The sequence below is a fragment of the Notolepis coatsorum genome (genome assembly GCF_963971535.1).
Source record: "Notolepis coatsorum genome assembly, chromosome: 2".
Lineage (NCBI taxonomy): Eukaryota > Metazoa > Chordata > Actinopteri > Aulopiformes > Paralepididae > Notolepis > Notolepis coatsorum.
This window is the reverse complement of record NC_140166.1, coordinates 226,015,665-226,036,135: the sequence shown is the minus strand read 5'-3', so window position 1 is coordinate 226,036,135 and position 20,471 is coordinate 226,015,665.

Below are 20,471 nucleotides of genomic sequence, written 5' to 3'. Positions count from 1 at the left end.
ACTGCGTTGTCTTTCCCTGTTTGAAATGCCTGTCGTAGCCCCTACAGTAGCTCTATGAATGTTGTATGTAACCAGACGTTGAACGTCATTGAAACGCATCGGGTCTGAGGAAGTTGGAAGGCGACTTTTGTTGACTTTAGTTTTGTCCATAAGTGTAGCCTGCTGCAGACATGTTCCAGGAGAAAGCCTGTTCTCCATCCCCACCTGCTCCTCTCAACATGTCTGTTCCGGTTCCAAAAACCTGATATATTATATTTTTAGTTGATTTTATTATTATTTTTTCTTTTTCTAATTTAGACATTTTAATTTACATGGTTTACTGACAAACCGGAAACTAATATAAAACCTCTCTCTTGGTCGAAAATAAAAAAGATAAATTAATAAAAAAGAGATCTGTTTTTTGTTTCACCATCTCTGACCTGAGAAGCAATGGCAGCCACAACTCACGTCTGATGAGATGATGACGTTCCTACAGGAGACGCATCAACAGAAACACAAGGCTGACTTATGTTCAGATGGACCCAATCTAAAATTATTGGCCAAGTATTAGTACTGCTGAGTATAGTAAGTAGTTCTCACTGCTGCTGTGAGTGGTAGTAGTACTGTATATACAGTACATTTCCATTCACCATTTTTCACAGTATATAGTATATTTTGTACTGTAATATATTGTACACAACTTGTAAGTCGCTTTGGATAAAAACGTCAGCTAAATGTAAAATGTATATTTACCATTTTTCTCAGTGTCATTTTATCATAGTTGAGCTGTTTTTATGAAGTTGTGTTTGGCTACAACTACAATACTTTCCTTATTCTCAAACACTACTGTAGTTTGGCAAATTACAGTATCATCAGTTGCCGTGACAACTATGTATACTACATGGCACTATGGGGTACTATAGGGTACTACATGGCACTACGGGGTACTACATGGCACTACAGGGTACTACATGTCTGCTCCTTTGCAGCACCACAAACATGGGAACTCTCTAACTCTTCCCCCCCCCTCTCCCCCCCCCCCCCCCCCCCCTCCCTCCCCCTTCTCTCTGAGTACCCGTCTCCTGGCGCTGACTAAGGTGATGGATGCCTCGGGGTCTTGGCCAAGCTTGTAGTGACTGCTCTACATGCACCTCCGAGGCATTGGATCAGTTATTCACCGCCGTCTGTCCGTGGTCCTGTCAACTGATTAACAGACTGTTAACAGATTAACAGTCAACGCGGTTTCATTGCTGGGTTAAGTACTTCTATTCTATTCACATAATACGCTTACTTCATATATCTACTCCATTCACATATATGCCTACCACTTGTATCTATTGCTATGTCCGCCTACTACAATCTCATGAGCTGTCTAACGCCTGTCCCGTCTCCCTGTCTTCCTATGACTTGCTGTCCTGGAGTGTTGACCGGAGTGTTGGACGTCCCGTGACGAAGGCCGGGAGATTGCGACCCCCTCTGCGTGCCCCCCTGTCTTCGGAGGTCTCGTAGTGGTGACCGGAGTGCCGGATGTCCCGCGATGATGTCGGGGAGTTTGCGACCCTCTCTGCGCCACCCCCCTTCCCCCTGTCTCCGGCTGTCCCTGAGCAACGACCGGAGTGTTGAATGTCCCGTGACTAAGACGGGGAGGACGTGACCCTCTTGCGCCGCCCCTGTGCCTCAAATAGATCCGCTATCAACTCTATCTTTAATCTTTCAAAATGTTCAGTTGCTATCGCTATTAGCTCTATCTTTAATTTTTCAAAATGTACAGTTGCTATTGCATGCACTCATCTGTGTTTCACCACACACATGAGTGCATGCTTACCAACTGTCCGTCTGCAACACTACTATCACCGACATCTAAGAAGGGAGATCCCCCCTTGAACGGCCCTTCTAAGGTTTCTCTCCTCCACATTGCCTGTGGAGCTTTTTTTTCCCCTATTGTTAGGTTTTAGTGAGTTTTTCCTTACCTTCGCGTGGGGTATGTCTGGGAGTGCTTGCATTCTTTCATTTATTTGCATTCATCTAAAAAATGTTTGGACCCTATGGTGTTCTTGTTCTGTTCTTGACTTATTGTTATGTTGTCTTCTTGACTTGTTTAAAGAAGACCTGTACGGCCCATGGGGACATTAACGTGTGTTGTCGGGCCCTATAAATAAATAAATTTGATTTGATTTGTATAAGAAATCCCTGTAGTTGAAACAGAGTAGGCTGTATGAGCTACAGTTGAGTGTAACACACATATCACACTAGATACAATCCTATATAAATGTGTGTGTGGTTACAGACAGGTGTCTGGGTCTTAAACAAGAGAGTCACATATACAGTAGAGGGTTTCAACTCTCCAACATAAACATTCTAAATGAAATGCGTTTGATTTCCTGTCAGCTATTGATTGTGGTGTATATGAGTCAATTTGAACCTGGGACCATAGGATCCACAGGCGGCCGCACTAACCAGCTGAGCTAAAGGGTCAGACCCGCTAGCAGGTGCTGGTTGACTGTGGCAGACTCCTTAGTAGTTTGCAGTCGTCCTCCCAAGAAGTGTGTCCTCGTACGCTTCTTCATCCATGCGAGCACTCAGGCACTCAGATCCCAGCCCCATTCCTACGTAAACCTGGATACAGATTCACAGGGCAGTGAGATCCCACCGCTGTCACCAATGTGAATGAATGAATGAAAACTTTGTTTAACAGATTGCAGAATGGGTACAATACAGTACGGCTCAATACACACAATTGTTAAGGGGATGCAGACCAGAGAAAGACCAGTTTGTCTTGTTTACATCAGGGTCCCCCATTTTCAATTCATAGTGACCGAGTGGATTTGAACCTGGGACCATGGCATTCACAGGCGGGAGCTGAGCTAAAGGGTCAGACCTGGTAACAGGTGCACCGTGCTGGTTGACTGCAACCGACTTGTCAGTAGTTTACATCAGCAAACACTGTGACAGGTAGTCAGCTGCAGTCCAAGCCGTTTCCTAGCAACGCAATTGCACTGAAACCATCTATAGTGGCCCCATAGGCACAGGGTAGGTCATGGAGTACATCACATATAGTGATGACATGCTCCTCTACCTGGCAGTGTCTCTGAATCGATCCCCACTGGTTACAAGGACAGTTCATCTTCATTTACTGAACGCAAAGAGCCAAATGAAACAGACAGACAGACAGACAGACAGACAGACAGACAGACAGGCAGGCAGGCAGGCAGGCAGGCAGGCAGGCAGACGGGCAGGTGGGAAGGCAGGCAAATGAAAATCTCACACTGTCCTCATTCAGATGTTCCTGGTTCTATTGAAATCTTTGCACTGGGAGGCTGCTGTTTTCACCCGACTGTAATAATGGAAGAGGTCATTAAAGATGGCAGGTTATAACTTATCACGCAGTGACTGGAATGAAAGAGTTCCGGATCAGCAGCATTACTGTGATGCTATTGGAGAGAGCATCAGATACAATTACATTCATTGTCTATGTAGTCGCCGGAAGGTGTGTCATGGCCTCAATGAAAGTTAGTTTGTTTGCCTGTTGTGTGTACACGTGTGTGTGTGTGTGTGTTTATTTAACAGATTGCAGAATGGGTACAATACAGTACGGCTCAATACACACAATTGTTAAGGGGATGCAGACCAGAGAAATACGTTTGACACGGTCAATCACTCCATTCTGATTGACAAGCTAAAAGCAATTGGTTTTGATAGTCTATCAGTGAGCTGGATGCAATCCTACCTTGAGGGGAGGGAACAGATGGTGGAGGTAAACGGTACCCTATCCCCCCCCCCTCACAGTGAGCTGTGGTGTTCCACAAGGAAGCATACTAGGACCGCTACTGTTCCTAATTTATGCAAATGACATGTCGTCAGCTTGTGACTGCAACTTGTTCCTGTTTGCGGACGACTCAGCCCTGCTGGTCTCTGACAAGAACAAGTTACAGGTTGAAAAAACCCTCAGCTCTGAACTAGGCAGAATCTGCATATGGCTCGCTGATAACAAACTATCATTACACATGGGCAAAACAGAGTCCATTCTCTTCGGTTCAAATAACAAACTCAGCAAGACCGACGGCTTCTCAGTTACAGTGGGTGACAATATTGTCACAAGGAAAGATGAAATTACGTACCTGGGTTCCATCCTAGAGGCTAATCTCTCCTGTGACAAAATGGCATCCAACGAACTCGATTCTTGTACCGGATCTCCTCTCTGGTAAACAAGAATACCCTGAAGACTCTGGCAGGAGCACTCATTCAGGGGTACTACGACTATGCTTGCACCTCATGGTACCAAAGCACCTCAAAGGCGCTAAAAACAAAATTACAAACATCTCAAAACAAACTGGTCAGACTACTGCTTGACCTTACTCCTAGAACCCACCTCACCCCTGCCCACTTTGACAACCTAGGATGGCTTAGAGTAGACGACAGAGTACAGCAACTTGCAATGGGCCTGGTCTACAAGATACACTACACGACCAAGGTACCCATGTACATGTCAAAATCAAAATACTTCCCAAAGGTCAGTGAATACCACGATCACAACACCAGAGGGAGCTCCACAAATCATGTTAAACCCAGATTCGGCTCAAATAAGGGACTAAACACGTTTCGCAATTATGCCACATCAATGTGGAACGCCCTACCCAAAGCTGTAAAGGAATGTGGATCACTACCCACTTTCAAAACCTCTCTCAAGGGACACCTACGGGAGACTGCAATTCAACACTGGCCCCTGTAAATATCCTAACCCAACCCCCTCCAATGTACAGTCATTTACCTAGTATGGTCAATAGTCCAATGTACAATTTTGTTTGTTTGTACAGTGTCTCCTCCCCCCCCCCCCCCCTCAATGTACAGTTTTGCTTGTTTATACAGTGTGCCCCCCCCCCCAACCACCTCCAATGTAAATTACCCAGTATGGTTGTCAATATCCCAATGTACCCAACCCCCCCCCACCACCCAACCTCCTCCAATGTACAGTTTCTACGTCAAATGTATATACTCCTTTTTCTTGACTCCTTCTGTATCACAAACAGTACTGTATTTGCAAATCTGGTATGTCATAAATGTATAGATGTAGCAGTACTAACTATCTGTATGTCATGTATGTCATATATGTCCTGATGAATTGAAAATGGGGGACCCTGATGTAAACAAGACGAAAGTCTTTCTCTGGTCTGCATCCCCTTAACAATTGTGTGTATTGAGCTGTACTGTATTGTACCCATTCTGCAATCTGTTAATAAAGTTTTCAATCAATCAATCAATCAATCAATCAATCAATCAATCAATCACATCAGGGTCCCCCATTGGGGGGGGGGGGGTGAGCATGAGCACGATGGCATAGGCATAGCTTCTTTCTGATTGGTTAAAAAGCCACTGCCCCAACGGTCATGAACTGTGAGAAAGAAAGAGTTGGTCTGTAGAGGAAATGTTGACTCAGTCTTCAAGGAGGCAATATAACAATATTCCACTAGGGGGTGTATTGCACAAAATATGCTCAGTAACGCAGACATCATTGTCCTCAAGTCTCTATTAGACTGGCTGGCAAAGCAGAAAGAACACTGTTTTAATCCACACCACAGCCTCTGAGACTGATTGCAAAATTTAATTCCCTAATAGAGAATTAGCTTTAATAAGGACATTCCATTAAAACAAATATTTTTTTTAAGCTTTTTTGAGGCTCAAGACCAAATTAACATCATGACTTAAAGGACATCAGCAACGTCATTTCACAGCTGTAGAATTGGTGTAATTTGATGACTTTGTGAATTGCAGAATAACTAATAGAGACTATTTGCATTTTCTTCCAAAGACATTGCAGCAGCAGTAGCAGCTGAATACATGAAGACCTGGGCTCTGGCCCCTAGGTGGCAGCAAAACACCAGAAAATGTTCTAGGTTAAAGATGCAGCATTTTGTTTCTACAAGTCATGGGACCTCCTTCGATGTCCTCTGTTAGGTGGACCCTGCACAGCAAAGGACCTATAGCACTCTACAACACCAAGGGACAGAAATGCACCAAGCACTGGCTGGACGTTATACAGTATAAGCTGAATAGCTTCGCACCTGTATATGGACACGAAAAGAAGAAAGAAGAATGGGACATTTGATCACTTATTGTGTTTGATTAGCCTGAAATTGTCCCTTACTGTAGTTGTTCCTGATGCTTCATTAACAAAGCTGTGTGATTGTTTCAAACTAGACTTGACACCCTGGCGTGTGTGTCGTCACGCGTGTAACACAGCCCCAGACGAAGAGAAGACATGTTTCTTTCATGAAAAGGGGTGTTCCGGACACAGGTTTAGCTCTGTTTTTACTTGAATTCAGGCTTAACAGAAGAATGGTAATAACTATCATATTTGTACCATAATCCTGACCTCCATACAATCAATAATACAAATGTACAATAATTTTGGCATTTCAATAAACATTCAATAAGGCATTCAAAATAAATGAAATCTACTGTAATCTAGTGTACTTTAAAATTTTCCCCACAGTGCAACCGTTTTGAAACTAATTTCAGATATAATTGTTCCTACATGCTAACAATAGGGAGGAGAAACTAACTGCGTTTCAATATTTGTCAAAAACGTTACCTTTTGTGGCTTATTATCGCAAATCATAACAGTTGTAACTGAGGGGTACAATTCCCTGACTGTATTACTAGATATGATACTTACTACCACTACCTTTGTACTTAATATTCGGCCACCCAGTACACGGCATAAATATATTATCATGAACACTCTCACGTAGATGAAACGGATCCAACACAAATGTACGAATTAGAAACAGGTCTTTATTGCCTACACAGCGATGGTGTGTAGACTAAACACTTAATCACTTAATTACATTTATGAATTGAAATAGTATGCACTTTTATGGCAAGGAGTATTCGTCGGTATATCAATAGATAATGTCCAATCTCTGAAGGCGCAGGTGGTAAATATACGACCTGGAATAGTTAAGGAATAACAGCAATGATACTTTAATGATTATAGGCTGGATACACTAGAGGGGGTTAATCCGGTCGATTGTAAGCCGACAGGAGTAGGAGGGGGGGGGGGGTAGAATCCAGCTGCCTCGTCCGGCCAAGGGTATCCCAGGAGAACCCACTGTAGTGCCGTTCAATGCGCCGGCGATCCTTGGACCACAGATGAAAGCAGGTGGACTCTTTGTGGGCCGGCTCTCTCCGGTCCACGGGGGAGAGATGTGGAGAGACCTCGTCTTGCAGAGCGTCTCCTCACCTTGTGTCCTCTCCAGGGGGGGGGGTTCCAACACACGGTAGTGTCGGGGGTCTTTATCCATAGAATAATCAAAGTATCCAAAGCATAATCCGTGCCTGGGAAGGCGGGCTGTCGTCGGTAGAATAATCCGGTATACAGGTCCACTCGCTCGTCGGCTCTGGGGCTCCTCGGGTGCAGCTTCACATAGGGTCAACCACCCTGGGTAAGCAGCCAGTTCTCTGCCCGAAACGATGGGGTACTGACTACGGTAGTATTATCACCGCACGAAGCACTATATATTAACAGACTATTATTAGCTTAATAGACTACGTCCAACTCGACGATATAGTGCCAAATATGACTATTCAAATAGTAATATACACGATGTCTCAATACCGATGGTAGGCGAACTTGGCCTTACTCCCACACGTGGCATCGCGGGGAGGCTTTACGTCTGTGACTCTATTGGAGGGTAAGAAACTGGACTGAAAAGAAAGTCCTACTTTAGTAGCGCAGTATATATACGCACTATGAACAAATAGTCCCATTAGTGGTGCGGTAGCCAAATTCCTACGCGGAACTAGGACTTGTTCGTACATGTCGAGCGGTACGTTTGAACTGGGTCTGAGGGGTATGGCAGCCTGGCACCAAGGTCTCGACCAATAGTAGAATGGAGACTATTATGGGATGTTCAGTAGGCTAGAATGGATATTCAATGCATATTGTACAAGGAATATACAAGGGATATCAGGGAATATTAGAGAATATACAAATACAATTAAATATATATATATAAATAAATATATATATTCGGTTTAATCTGGCCCTTCACAACAGCCACCCCCTGAATAGGTCCCGGACCTAATCAGTTAAACGGAGACAGATTAATCGCGTTGTCTATTTACACATAAGGGTTTGCTGTAGGGGTCAGTCAACTTCACAAAGTCATAGGGTTGTAGGGTCATGGTCATCATCGATTGTGTCTGGGAGTCGAGGCAGTTCTATGAGCCTTGCCACGGGACGGGTGTAAGTGCGACCCTGGACGAGCACTTCAGCTGCTCGGACCTTGCCGTCGGCACCGGTGATCACTTTGCTTACGCGGCCGGCCGGCCACATAGCTCTGGGCAGTGATTGATCAATAATCATGACGACTGTTCCTTCTGTCAAATTGTCTCTCTCCTTTACCCACTTCTGGCGGGTCTGTAGAGACGGTAGGTAGTGCAGTAGGAAACTGTTCCAAAACTTGTCGGCTAATACTTGGCTGTACCTCCACATTCGTCGGCCGTTCGCTTCTTCAGGCCGGTACATTGTCTGTGGTAATGCAGGATCTAGCCGCCCCATCAGGAGTGTGTTGGGGGTAACTGGGTCGATATCCGCCACATCACTGGAGACATATCCGAGGGGCTTCGAGTTAAGTACTCCCTCAATCTCCGTGAGGACTGTTCCTGCGTGATGTACATCCTCATCGTATTTCTTTATAATCAGCTCTGTGACCTTGTGTCGGCTGTTCAATACGATCGGGTATTTAATGTCATCCGGTAGATTGGGGGCTCTGCGTAGGCGACCACCCACTCTGATGAGGGTGTGAGCGTCGCTCTCGGGGGCCAGGTGAATTAATCTGCTGTCGGATGGGACGGGCTTTCCTCCCTGTAGACAGGCCAATTCATCGGGGAACGAGTCTCTCTGGGCTCGCTGCAGTAGAAGCAATTCTGCTTCCTCGTAGTTAGCTGCTGACATATCAGCGGGGGACTTGCACTCCGGGTGGTACCGCAGGAATGTTCTTTGTTGTGCACTCTCTATGGACGTGCAATCGTTTATGTTAGGGTCGGTGGAGGCTACGGTGCTCAATCCACAGAACACAGACTTCTTAATTTCCACCTCCTCTGGACTTGCTGCCCTCGGGATAGGCATGGGCCACTGTCCTTCCGGGAGTCTTAGGAATGCGGGGCCGTCACTGTAGACATTGCGACGGGTGAGGTCATCCAGGGGCATCCCCCGGGTGATGACGTCAGCTGGGTTCTGTTTTGTATCAACGTAGCGCCACTCTGTTTCTCCGGTTAACTCTTCGGTTAAGTCTTGAATCTCGGTGACTCTGACTCCCACGAAGACTTTGTACTTGCATGAGTCCGATTTGATCCAGGCGAGTACCGTCGTGGAATCTGACCACAGGATTGTTCTAGACACCGGTATGGTGAGCTCACGTTGGATGAGCGTGGCTAGGTGCGCTCCGGCTAGGGCTGCGCAGAGCTCTAGACGTGGGATAGATTGTTGCTTGCGTGGGGCTATTCTCGAGCGGGCGAGGACAAATGCTGTGTAGATCTCTCCCCCTTGGTCTTGGGCCCGCAAGTAGGCTACTGATCCGTATGCGACCTCTGAGGCGTCACTGAAGACGTGTAAGTCCATTTTACATGTCTCTGGCCTCACCGTGGGTGGGAAGTAGCTTCGGCGCATATTAACGCCTGGGAGTGAGTGGAGCTCCATCTCCCACTCTCTCCAGGTGGATGCAAGTTGTGCGGGAATGGGGTCGTCCCAGCCCTGGTCCTTGTCCCACAATGCTCGTACAATCATTTTTGCCCTGGTGGTGTACGGTAGAATACATCCTAGCGGGTCATATTGTCGGGCGAGTGTTGTGTACACACTCCGTCTGGTGGTCGGCGCCGCCGCCGGCCTTCCCTGCTCCGTAGTCAGGGGCTTGTGTCTGTAGTGAAGCGAATCTGTTTTGAATCGCCACACCAATCCCAGGGTCATCTCCTGGGCTTCTCCCGGGATTGTAGCCATCCAGGTCTCGCTGCTGGCTGCCTTGTCCTCGGAGGAGAGGCTGCGCAGTACTTGCGGATCGCTGCTGGCCCACTGCCTGAGATCAAAGCCGCCTCTGATCAATGAGGCGCGGAGTTTAATCAGGAGAGCCTCGGCTTCTTCCTGGGTTGAAAGGCTTTGTAGACAGTTGTCTACGTAGAAGCTGTTCTTTACGCTGTGTCGGACCTCTTCGTCCGCTGCTGGGTCCTCTGCTACATGTTTCTGTAGTGCAAATGTCGCACAGCAGGGGCTGCACGTCGTTCCGAAGGGGAGGACTTCCCATTGGTAGATGGCTGGGTGCTCATCTCCTGGCTTCTCTCTCCATAGGAACCGTAACAGGGGCTTGTCCGCCTCTACTAATCTCACCTGCAGGAACATTCCTTTAATGTCCCCGCTGATGGCCACCTTTTCCTGGCGGAAGCGGAGTAGAACGCCGAGTAGGGAGGGGCCGAGTGTGGGACCGGGCAGTAACTCTTTATTCAGATTTTGGGATCCGATCTGGTAGCTGCAGTTAAATACTATGCGGTCTTTACCGTTGTGATGGACCTTGTGGTGGGGCACGTACCACGATTCAGTGGTCTGGTCAGCCTCTTTAATGTCCATCTTTGTGACGTGTCCCGCTGTGATGAGCTTCTCAATCTCAGCGCGGTATACACTCTCTTGGGCGGGGTTCTTGGCTAAGCGCCGCTCCGTGTTCAGCAGGTACCGTTCTATGGCGTCTGTCTTGGCGTGGAAAGTAGGCATTCCTTCTCGCCGCAGGAGTGGCGTGGCGTATCTCAACACGCCGTTGACCGGGACTCTCTTGGTCCCTGTCTCGAGGAGGTGAATGGCGTAAATGTCATCTTTAGAGCGAATGTCTTTCTTTCCATTCTTAAAGGGCATTTGTTCCAAGCTCCATAGCCGCTCTACGTGTTGCAGGAGTGCGGTTTCTCCCTCTGTGACTCGGGAGTGGAGACATCTAGTGGCTGTACTTCGGTTGAGAGATTTGGCGAGCGGGCCTTGGAGAGTCCATCCCAAACGGGTCTCGACTGCTGCAGGACAGCCTCGGGGTCCGGTATGAACCCGGTCTATCGGGACAATGAGGTCTGCATGGTCGGAGCCTATCAACAGGGTCGGCATAGCATTGTCTATGAGCGGGATCGGTAACTTGCGCAGATGTGCATATTTCTCCATCAGCTTGGCGACGGGGTATGTGTACCGCGACAGTCCCATTTCTTGGCTGGTGAAAGCGTCTGCAATCTGGTACCGTCGCTCAGGCTGGCCGCTTGCTGCGATAGAGAATGAGATATTCTCGCCCTTTATCGTCTTCAAATCTCGTCTTATTGTCCGAATTGTCATTTGGGTTTCGCTTCCCCGCAGCCCTAGCTGGGCCGCAGCGGAGGCGAGCAGCAGGGTCTTCTCTGACCCGTCATCGAGGACGGCGTAAGTGTCCAGGACTTTATTCTGGTAGCTTAGTGTCACACGCACTACTTTTAGGAGTACTCGGGCTCCACTGCTGCTGGCGGGATCGATGTACATGACGCTCGCTTTGCGGCTGGATGGTGCAGGTGAAGGGCGCCGTCTGTTACTGTCGTGAAGTATGTCCAGATGGGCTCCATCGCACTTGGTGCACCTTTTCTTTAAGCGGCATTCGGCTGCCATGTGTGAGCGCGCACAGCGAAAACAGCGCTTGTTGGACTTTATCCATTGACCTGCTTCCTCCGCGTTCAGCTTGGGGAAGGAGTCACATTGCGCTAGCCAGTGTTCTTTCTCACAGTAGGGGCACACTATCTTCCACTTCTCCGTTCTGGAGGGGGTACTGTGGCTCCTGCTGCTCGGTACTGACTCCGATTGGTGCATCACAGTCACCGATCTTCTTCCATCATTTAGTCGTCTGGTTCCTTCTCTGGAGCCAGGGGTGCTCCGTCCGAATGTATCTAGCCGTAGGCTGCTGACTTCTCTCGCCAGGAAGTCTGCTAGATCGAGGAGGTTCGGTTCGGGGCCATTCGGGTCTCTGTGGTCCCTCTGCCGCCTAAAGCGCTCCTGACGAGCGGGCGGCAGCTTCTCCAGGATCCTTTCCACATTTGAGTTGGCGTAAAGTTCATACTTCCCCTTCTCTCTTTGCGCTCCCAACATCCCTACCAGGGACTGCACTCTGATGGACAGGTCGTCCAGTGCTCGATTGTCTATTGCTGGGGGTAAGCGGTCGATGTGTCGGATCTCCTGGATCACGTAATCCCATATGCGCCCATACCTCTGGTCCAATGCTACCAGCGCTGCTGTGTATGGGGTGGTGGAAGTCGCGTAGGCGAGCGCTATATTATGTGCGCGGGGCACCTTTAAGTGCTGCAGTAGGATGGCGTATTTGTGGCGTTCATCCAATACATCCACCAACATGGTCTCCAGACACATGCAGAGTTCTGTATACTGGGCCCGGTTCTCTTGGGTGAAGTCGGGTACCATAGGCGTGCCAATGTATGACGCTGACTGTGGATACATCGGCGAGCGTTGGGGGAGAGGCCTCCTAGGCGAGTCTCCTCCCGCTCCTTGGTATGGGCTGGTACCGGCAGTGTACCATGGCCCGCTTGTCCAGGTGCTGTTCCTCGGTGCGGGTCGTGCGTCTTGCTCACCCGTGTATAGAGTCGGGGGTCTGTAGCGCAGCTCCGCGGGAGTATAGCCTGGGCTGTACCGGACCTCCTGGTCCGGTAGAGTACTGTGCTGTCTTCGGGCGCGGTTCTCCTCCTCTTCCTCTTCGTCTTCAGTTAGGTCATCCAGTGCTTGTAGTCTCTGGTTTAGCCTCTCCACAGGATATGCTGCTCCTTCCCGGTTGCTAGGTCTCGCTTGGACCGGTGGGGGGAGGTGGTCTGTGGGGGGTATAGACCTCGTCTGTTGGTCAAGTTCAGGGTTGTTTACTCGGCTAGGGGATGCCGCCCTGGAGGTGTGTCTAGACGAGTTCCTGGAGCCTCTGGCGGAGGGAGAGGGTGTTGTCCGTCTGATCAGCTGTTCTATTAGTTGCGACTGCTGTCTGTCGCGCGCTGCGTCCCGTTGAGCACCAGCAGCTGCTCGCTGGCTGTCTGCTCGGTCTCGGGCCACATTCTCTTCCATCTGAATGCGTCTTATTTCTAGACGTATCTGCTCTTCTTCGCTCCGCTGCTGGATCTGCAGTCGGTCGCGTTCAGCAGCGGCGTTCAGGCTGATGAGGAAGGCCTGCTGTAGGGTCCTCTCTGCCTCGCTGGGAGAAGGCGGTTGTATAGGGGAGCCTTCCCTCGGGGTACTCCTTGCGGAGCCTTGGAGTTCTATCTCCACGGTGCTCTCCCCGTCTTCTTCCGTGCCGAGTTCTCTCTCGGTAGCGTTGTATTCCTCCCGGGACTCATCGGGGACTACTTCTTCAGTACTGGCGGGGTGTGAAGTCATGTCTGGTTCCCACTGGTCCCCACCGTGAACTTGGTCAGTTACATTAGAGCCCGTAGGGGCCTCTATGGTCGGGGTAGTCTGGGCGTTGGGGTTAGACATACTTTTACTTTCTAGTTTTACCGCGTTTACTGTTAGTAGAAGACTAGGTTGTTGACTGACAGCGTAAGCCTCTAAGTACTGAGGGAGCCGTCGTTCGCGCTGCGGGCGTTGGTTAGGAGGATCGTTTCGTGGAGTGTTCATCATAGGCCATTTCAATATTAATAACACTATATTAATATTACACTAATTACCATCCGGCTCGAAGGACCAATTGTAACTGAGGGGTACAATTCCCTGACTGTATTACTAGATATGATACTTACTACCACTACCTTTGTACTTAATATTCGGCCACCCAGTACACGGCATAAATATATTATCATGAACACTCTCACGTAGATGAAACGGATCCAACACAAATGTACGAATTAGAAACAGGTCTTTATTGCCTACACAGCGATGGTGTGTAGACTAAACACTTAATCACTTAATTACATTTATGAATTGAAATAGTATGCACTTTTATGGCAAGGAGTATTCGTCGGTATATCAATAGATAATGTCCAATCTCTGAAAGCGCAGGTGGTAAATATACGACCTGGAATAGTTAAGGAATAACAGCAATGATACTTTAATGATTATAGGCTGGATACACTAGAGGGGGTTAATCCGGTCGATTGTAAGCCGACAGGAGTAGGAGGGGGGGGGGGGGTAGAATCCAGCTGCCTCGTCCGGCCAAGGGTATCCCAGGAGAACCCACTGTAGTGCCGTTCAATGCGCCGGCGATCCTTGGACCACAGATGAAAGCAGGTGGACTCTTTGTGGGCCGGCTCTCTCCGGTCCACGGGGGAGAGATGTGGAGAGACCTCGTCTTGCAGAGCGTCTCCTCACCTTGTGTCCTCTCCAGGGGGGGGGGTTCCAACACACGGTAGTGTCGGGGGTCTTTATCCATAGAATAATCAAAGTATCCAAAGCATAATCCGTGCCTGGGAAGGCGGGCTGTCGTCGGTAGAATAATCCGGTATACAGGTCCACTCGCTCGTCGGCTCTGGGGCTCCTCGGGTGCAGCTTCACATAGGGTCAACCACCCTGGGTAAGCAGCCAGTTCTCTGCCCGAAACGATGGGGTACTGACTACGGTAGTATTCTCACCGCACGAAGCACTATACATTAACAGACTATTATTAGCTTAATAGACTACGTCCAACTCGACGATATAGTGCCAAATATGACTATTCAAATATTAATATACACGATGTCTCAATACCGATGGTAGGCGAACTTGGCCTTACTCCCACACGTGGCATTGCGGGGAGGCTTTACGTCTGTGACTCTATTGGAGGGTAAGAAACTGGACTGAAAAGAAAGTCCTACTTTAGTAGCGCAGTATATATACGCACTATGAACAAATAGTCCCATTAGTGGTGCGGTAGCCAAATTCCTACGCGGAACTAGGACTTGTTCGTACATGTCGAGCGGTACGTTTGAACTGGGTCTGAGGGGTATGGCAGCCTGGCACCAAGGTCTCGACCAATAGTAGAATGGAGACTATTATGGGATGTTCAGTAGGCTAGAATGGATATTCAATGCATATTGTACAAGGAATATACAAGGGATATCAGGGAATATTAGAGAATATACAAATACAATTAAATATATATATATAAATAAATATATATATTCGGTTTAATCTGGCCCTTCACAACAACAGTTATTGATATGATTCATTCAGAACGCTGAACCTTGAACCCCCACAGTATCTGAGAGGAAGTGTAGTTCGGAAAAATTCCAACGCTGGTCGACAGCTATGCATGTCCTCTACAAAATGGCCGCAAAAAGGCTACAATTCCCATGGTTCAAAATGTCCATTTCCGTTTCCGTCTTGGAATATACTTCAGAAAATCGAAAACTTAAAACTATCTAATGGCACTTTTAACCTATTGCTAAACTAACGTATTGATGATAATATACATTCTACATGCTTTTGTGACATGTTAGTGATGTTAATACTTGAAAACTTTTGATAAAACAATCGCAAAAAATATGCAACACTCTGAAAAATATTGATTTATAACCAGATGTAATTTTTTGGGTCGTGGGGAATGGTAATAATTATTGTTACAAAGGATCAGATTAAACCGAATATATATATTTATTTATTGATATATATTGCATAGTATTTGTATATCGTTTGATATCCCCTGTATATTCCTTGTACATATACACGGAATATCCCTTTATCCCAGACCATAATATTTCATTCTCCTATTGGACAGCGGTCCACCGGCGCCAGGGACCGGCCTCCGGAGTCAGGTTCAAAGTCACCGTCAAGATGTGTCTGGACATGCCCGGCCTTGCCCAGGGATACGCGACAGAAATGAGATTGGAACTAGTTTGTTCACCGTGCGTATAAATACGGCGCAGGTGAATATAGAAGCCCCTTACCCTTAGCCCTTCGTCCTTTTAGTATGTTACCAATAAGTTGAAGCCTCACCCACGATACAACGTGCGGTGAAGTATGGCCTGTTTGGCCCCAGAATAGAGCATTGAGACCGCGTGCGAATTGATAGCTGAATTGTCAGAGTTTGGCGCTATACCGTCGAGTGCGACATATTTCTATTAAGTCATTAATAGTCTATTTGTGTATAGTGTATCGTGCGGTTAAAGTTCTACAGTGACCAGCATCTCCAACGCTTCCTCGTATTAGCTAGAGTTCTTATCCAGGCTGGGCTGACCACATGGCGCTTTCACCCGAGGAGACCTAGACGAGAACCGTATGGACATGTACACTGGATTAATCTACCCGACGACTACCTAGCCCTTTGCGGCTGGAATATATTTGCTTTGGTCCTGTGATTTATGGAGCGGATAATCGCCGACGCCTGCACGTGTTGGATTTACCCCGCGAGGAGTCAAGTCGAGTCGGCGCCTCAGATAGCCTGAGGCCGACTAGCTTTCTTCACTGTGGAGCTACAGTCTACAGTCTACGGAGAACAGCTGTATTCGTCTGTGGATCAAGAGGCTACTGCACCGGCTCCTGTACCTGGAGTCTCCCTAGTCATCGTTGACCAGATGTCCTACTACCGACAGATCTTCTACCCCCCCGCTGGCTTACAACCAGGGGGAACCCCTTCCAGTATATCCCGCTATATTACTAGTGTACCATAGATATAATTCCCTAAGATTCAGGTTGTATAATTACCTCCTGCGTAACCAGAGAATGGACATTCATTATTGATTTGCCTACGCACATTCCTTTGCCTTACAAGTGCATTCAAAGAATAATGTAAAGTATATTATGTACCCTTTGCTCCATTAAATACTTGATTATACCTTTGTGTGGAACCGATTTTCATTGTGGGAAGTGTTCATCATATTCATATATCGTGTACTGTATGGCCAGTAATTAAAGTACATAAAGCGGTAGTGGTTTAATGATACCATACTTATCAATACAGTCAGGGAATTGTACCCCTCAGTTACAATTATCATATTTGTACCATAATCCTGACAATCAATAATACAAATGTACAATCATTTTGGCATTTCAATAAACCCACAATAAAACCCTGTTTGTTTTAGAGCAAAGGTGAATTTGCTTCCTGTCGCTGACTCAGGACCAGTCTACTCGCGTACGCATTACATGATAATGTAGTATTTCGCTTTAGAAAACCTGACTGGATGTACTGAGTGAACCCTCAGATCAGAGTGATGATCGCTATGCTGTGGAATTCCTACATTGTGATCAGGCATTCTGTGCGCTCGTGAATAAATACTAGTCGGAATCGTGTCACTTTTGAATGGTGCTTTATGACGTTGTTTTTCCATTTCATTTCAGGGTCACGGTACGATATTGCTGTACTTTCAATCTGGCAACACTGCTTGAATGGTACTCCATGTGAAGTCACGGTCCTACAGTGCAGAGCAACCAAAATGAACACGATCTGTGGTTTTGGAAAGGGTTTGGAGACCTTTGGAACACTGTTGGAACACCGGGTGTACGGCGAGATGGGCGCCTTCAACCCGGCGAAAACCAGATGAGGGATAGAGGGACGCTACTTAGAGGAACACGCCAACATTTGGGGAAATTAGCTTACCGTCTTCTCCAGAGAGAGAGACAAGAAGATAGATACCAGTTTCCTCTCTGTGCGTTCAGTAGAAAGCTATCTGGCTGCACGTTAGCCTAGCTTAGCACAATGAATGGAAGCGGACAGTGCCGGTTAGCCTTGGGGAGAGGTGTTAGTTGGACAATGCCTACCTTGGCTAACCGGCACTGAGGTGTTAAACAGTCTTGACGGCTGAGCGGAGAAAAGATCCCCTCTGTACCGCCCAGTCTGCACAGTGAGATGAGATGTCCACTGCGGCTGCTCCTCTGTCCTGCCAGGGTGTGATGGAGAGGGTGGCTGTCATTCTTCATGGTGTCCTGCCAGGGTGTGATGGAGAGGGTGGCTGTCATTCTTCATGGTGTCCTGCCAGGGTGTGATGGAGAGGGTGGCTGTCATTCTTCATGGTGTCCTGACAGGGTGTGATGGAAGGAGAGGGTGGCTGTCATTCTTCATGATGTCCTGCCAGGGTGTGATGGAGAGGGGGGACTGTCATTCTTCATGGTGTCCTGACAGGGTGTGATGGAAGGAGAGGGTGGCTGTCATTCTTCATGATGTCCTGCCAGGGTGTGATGGAAGGAGAGGGTGGCTGTCATTCTTCATGATGTCCTGCCAGGGTGTGATGGAGAGTGTGGCTGTCATTCTTCATGGTGTCCTGCCAGGGTGTGATGGAGAGTGTGGCTGTCATTCTTCAAGGTGTCCTGCCAGGGTGTGATGGAGAGGGTGGCTGTCATTCTTCATTATGTCCTGACAGGGTGTGATGGAGAGGGTGGCTGTCATTCTTCATGGTGTCCTGACAGGGTGTGATGGAGAGGGGGACTGTCATTCTTCATGGTGTCCTGACAGGGTGTGATGGAGAGGGGGGCTGTCATTCTTCATGGTGTCCTGCCAGGGTGTGATGGAGAGTGTGGCTGTCATTTTTCATGATGTCCTGCCAGGGTGTGATGGAGAGGGGGGCTGTCATTCTTCATGATGTCCTGACAGGGTGTGATGGAGAGGGGGGCTGTCATTCTTCATGATGTCCTGACAGGGTGTGATGGAGAGGGGGACTGTCATTCATCGCCCAGTTGCCTATTGACTGTGTCCTCACCACTTTAAAGGGGACATAGTCCTTAGTCCATTAGTCCTTTTCAACAAGTTAATATAGGTCTTTGAGGTAAACACAAGTTTTTAGCTGAAAATACCACTCAGATTATGCATTCTAGCAGCCTCTATACCTGTTTCAGTGCTGTTCTCATTCTAGCAGCCTCTATACCCCTCTGTTTCAGTGCTGTTCTTATTCTAGCAGCCTCTACACCTCTCTGTTTCAGTGCTGTTCTTATTCTAGCAGCCTCTATACCCCTCTGTTTCAGTGCTGTTCTTATTCTAGCAGCCTCTATACCGCTCTGTTTCAGTCCTGTTCTCATTCTAGCAGCCTCTACACCGCTCTGTTTCAGCCCTGTTCTCATTCTAGCAGCCTCTATACCTCTCTGTTTCAGTCCTGTTCTCATTCTAGCAGCCTCTATACCTCTCTGTTTCAGTCCTGTTCTCATTCTAGCAGCCTCTATCCCTCTCTGTTTCAGTCCTGTTTTCATTCTAGCAGCCTCTATACCTCTCTGTTTCAGTCCTGTTCTCATTCTAGCAGCCTCTACACCTCTCTGTTTCAGTCCTGTTCTCATTCTAGCAGCCTCTATACCTCTCTGTTTCAGTCCTGTTTTCATTCTAGCAGCCTCTATACCTCTCTGTTTCAGTCCTGTTCTCATTCTAGCAGCCTCTCTACCTCTCTGTTTCAGTCCTGTTCTCATTCTAGCAGCCTCTATACCTCTCTGTTTCAGTCCTGTTCTCATTCTAGCAGCCTCTACACCTCTCTGTTTCAGTGCTGTTCTCATTCTAGCAGCCTCTATACCTCTCTGTTTCAGTCACATTCTCATTCTAGCAGCCTCTATACCTCTCTGTTTCAGTGCTGTTCTCATTCTAGCAGCCTCTATACCTCTCTGTTTCAGTCACATTCTCATCCTAGCAGCCTCTATACCTCTCTGTTTCAGTGCTGTTCTCATTCTAGCAGCCTCTATACCTCTCTGTTTCAGTCCTGTTCTCATCCTAGCAGCCTCTATACCTCTCTGTTTCAGTCCTGTTCTCATCCTAGCAGCCTCTATACCTCTCTGTTTCAGTGCTGTTCTCATTCTAGCAGCCTCTATACCTCTCTGTTTCAGTCCTGTTCTCATCCTAGCAGCCTCTACACCTCTCTGTTTCAGTGCTGTTCTCAACGGGCTGCTCTGTGCCTGTAACGAGCGAGCCACTCGCACACCGTCTAGCAGCAGTTCACAAGCCTGTACCATCAAATGGAATTCCACATCAAACTTTCAGACTAGAAGGTGCAGATCAAATATGACTCAAAATCCAGCAATAGGATACCAATCTTACCATTAGAAATGTTGTCAGAAACATCTAGGTTCAACATTTAGGTTAAACAAAAATATGATTTACATGCAAGCTGCCATCTTCTACAAGTTGTTCAAGTTCAAGTTCTTTAATAGTTGTCATACAGAAGTACAGAATACTTTCATACAAAATGCTTCTTACTGTTACGCTCCAGAGACTGTGCTAGACAAGATAGTATCAAATAACATAATAACATAATATAGCATGAATTTAGAAGAAGAAAATGAGGTCACAGTTGTTCGGTATAGACATATGTACAATGTTCTGAGTTACCATATAATATACAATACACAACTATGCAGTGTACTAATGTACAGTACTATCTAGTGCAAAGCAGAAATGGGATGAGGTACAATTTTAGGTACAATTTACAGTAAGGTGTACGAGTTGTAGTGCAATCCTTCATCCATAAATATAAAGTGTGGGGAGTGGGTGCTACAGTGTGTTTGTTTAAAGTGGGTGTGTGCTATAAAGTGTGTGTAGTGGGTGCTGCAGTGTGTTTGTTTAAAGTGAGTGTGTGCG